Raw genomic sequence first — 3,075 nt, 5'->3', positions numbered from 1 at the left:
CACCGAGCTGATCTCCCTGTGCCATGCGGCTGCTTCCCACTAGCTACTGATTTTACATTTGGTAGTGTATATATGTCCATGCCACTCTCTCACTTTATCCCAGCTTACCATTCCGCCTCCCTGTGTACTCAAGTCCATTCGCTAGTAGGTCTGCGTCTTTATTCCTGTCCTGCCCCTAGGTTCTTCATGACCATTTTTTTTAGATTCCATATATATGTGTTAGCATACGGTATTTGTTTTTCTCTTTCTGACTTACTTCACTCTGTATGACAGACTCTAGGTCCATCCACCTCACTACAGATAACTCAATTTTGTTTCTTTTTATGGCTGAGTTATATTCCATTGTATATATGTGCCACATCTTCTCTATCCATTGATCTGTCGATGGACACTTAGGTTGCTTCCATGTCCTGGCTATTGTAAATAGAGCTGCAATGAATATTTTGGTACATGACTCTTTTTTTTTTCCATTCTTGAGTGAGGAGGTAGGTTAAAAAATTACAAATAGGAGATATGGGAACATATGTATGTGTATAACTGATCCACTTTGTTATAAAGCAGAAACTAACACACCATTGTAAAGCAATTATACTCCAATAAAGATGTTTAAAAAAAGAATAAATGCCAAATGATTGGCAGCCTCAAAAAAAAATTACAAATAGCAATAATTACTCTAAAAGAAATGTAAGGACCTAAATGGGAAGGAAATCTAAAAAAGAGTGGATATATGTATACATTTGACTGATTCACTTTGCTGTACAGCAAGAAACTAACACAACATTGTAAAGCAACTATACTCCAATAAAAATTAAAAGAAAAATGAAATGCAAGGGGCTGAGGTAAAATATTAGGGAGTGGGAGAAGAATCCTACTCTAGATAACATGGTCAAGGAAGGCCTCCCTGAAGAGTAGATATTTAAGGTGAGACTTAAAGCATGAGGAAAAAAAAAGTAATTTAAAGAAGAGAGGGAAGAATGTTTCTGACAGTGGGAACGTCATGTGCAAGTTCCCGAGAAGAGGGATTTTCTGTATATTCAAAGTTTGGGAAGAAGATCATTGTGGCTGGAATGGAGTAAATGAGAGAGTGGTATGAGACAAGGTTAGTGAGATAGGCGGGACTTGTAGGCCAGGGTAAGGAGTCTGGATTTTATTTTAAGTTCTGTGGGACACCACAAAAGCAGGAGAGGGACATGATACATATTTTTTTTAAAAAAAGACTGATCATATTTTATTGTATTTGCATTAGAGAAGAGCCAGATTGGAAAGGGGGAGAGCAGCTTGGAGGCTTTTGACTGTGGTCCAATCGAGAGACTATGGTTGTAGTGGAGATGGAGGGAAGTGGATGGATATAAAATATATTTTTGAGGTAGAATCAACAGGACTTGCTGAAGGATTGGATTTGGTAGGGTAAGGTGGTGGAAAAGAGTTTGAATCAAGGATGATACCCAGGTTTCTGGCTTGATTAACAGGCTTGATGTGGTACCAGTTTCTGAAATGGGGGACATTGGAGGAAGGATCAGGTTTGGTGAAGGCTGTGAATACGTTAAGTTTGAGGTGTCTATTAGACATCCAAGTGGAGATGTGGAGTAGTCAGTTGGATTTATGAGTCTGGAGTTCAGGGCCAGCTTTTAGATGCTACTTAAAGTCATGGATCTGGATGTGATAACCTAGGGATATTAAAAAGAGAAGAGGGCCTGGGATCATGTGACCATTTTCCATTTAATGTAGAAGCTATGAGATGCTAAAAGGAGAATGGACTAATAATAAGTGTAAAGATGTAGTTTAGTGGTAGAGTATCTGTTGTATATGCAGGAATTCCTAGATTTTATTCCTGGCATCTCCATTCTCTCTTTCCCTCCTCAGAAGACAGGGCAGGGCTATACACCCTTCAAGTCTTTTGTCAGTTACTCATATATATATTTTTTAGCTCCTGGAACAAAGCAGGTGCTAAATAATTATTTGTTGAATGAATGAATTAATGTAGGAATGAAATGAATGAGCATATCGGTTGTATTACCTGCTTTGCCACAATGTAGCATTGTGACATTGGGCAGTTAGCAAGCTACAGTTTTGTTGTCTGTAAAACGGCAATAATAAAAGTACCTACCTTTTTGGACAGTGTTGAAAACAATTAAAAAATTTATAGCAATTAGCACAGAGCTAGCGCTCAATTAATGTTAGCTACTGTTAGCTCTCTGCACTTTGGGGGCTATCCATAAAATAAGGGCAATAATTTCTGCTCTGCTTCCCTCACAAAGGCACGTCTTTGCCGCGCCGCGCGGGCTTGCGGGTCTTAGTTCCCTGACCAGGGATTGAACCTGGGCCACGGCAGTGAAAGCGGTGAGTCCTAACCACTGGACCGCCAGGGAATTCCCCAAAGCTTATTAATATTAATGTTTTAATTGCTCTGAACTTCATTACATAATGCAGCGGCTCTCGCCATCCTCCTGCAGGATTATTTAAATGAAAACGAGTCTTTAAAGAGCCCCAGTACTCCCGTTTGTCAGCCCAGCCCAGTCCAACCAGGGGTACAGGAAACCACGCCCCGTTGTGAAGTCAATTAGCTGCAGAGTTCAGTTTAAAAATACCCAGCCCCGCCCCTCCTTGGTAGGCGAGCTCAAGTCTCAACTGCACGCTGATTTGCCCTTGCTGGCCAATCACCACTGCTCTGCCTCCTGGGCTGTAATTTTCAAAATTTGCTCCTGGGCCGATTGGAGAGAGCACGGGGTAGGTTGAGACGGACGCCAGTTGCTGCGACGCGGAGCTCCGGTCATTTCCCGGGCCTCTCCTGGGCTAGGACTGCGTCCGTGGTCTTTCCTCTTCTGCCCTCATTCTCGATATGAGGTAGGCGCCTTTGAACTTGTACTGCCCGCTTGAATGTCCGGTTGTGTCGCACGCGGGTGGGTCCTTGAGCCTCACTCCAGTCCCTTGTAACTCACTGTCTTCTTTTGCCGGGATGCATGGGATACCTGACACGAAACCTTTGCTTTTTCCTGTCAGTCAGCAGTCTGCAGAGAGAGCCCTGTACGAGGTTGGGCAGGGAGTGTGTATTAGTGGGTGAGATGGCAAAGCAAA

The sequence above is a fragment of the Physeter macrocephalus genome, chromosome 21 (genome assembly GCF_002837175.3).
Source record: "Physeter macrocephalus isolate SW-GA chromosome 21, ASM283717v5, whole genome shotgun sequence".
Classification (NCBI taxonomy): Eukaryota; Metazoa; Chordata; class Mammalia; order Artiodactyla; family Physeteridae; genus Physeter; species Physeter macrocephalus.
The sequence above is the reverse complement of the archived record's forward strand: the minus strand, read 5'-3'. Positions refer to the sequence as shown.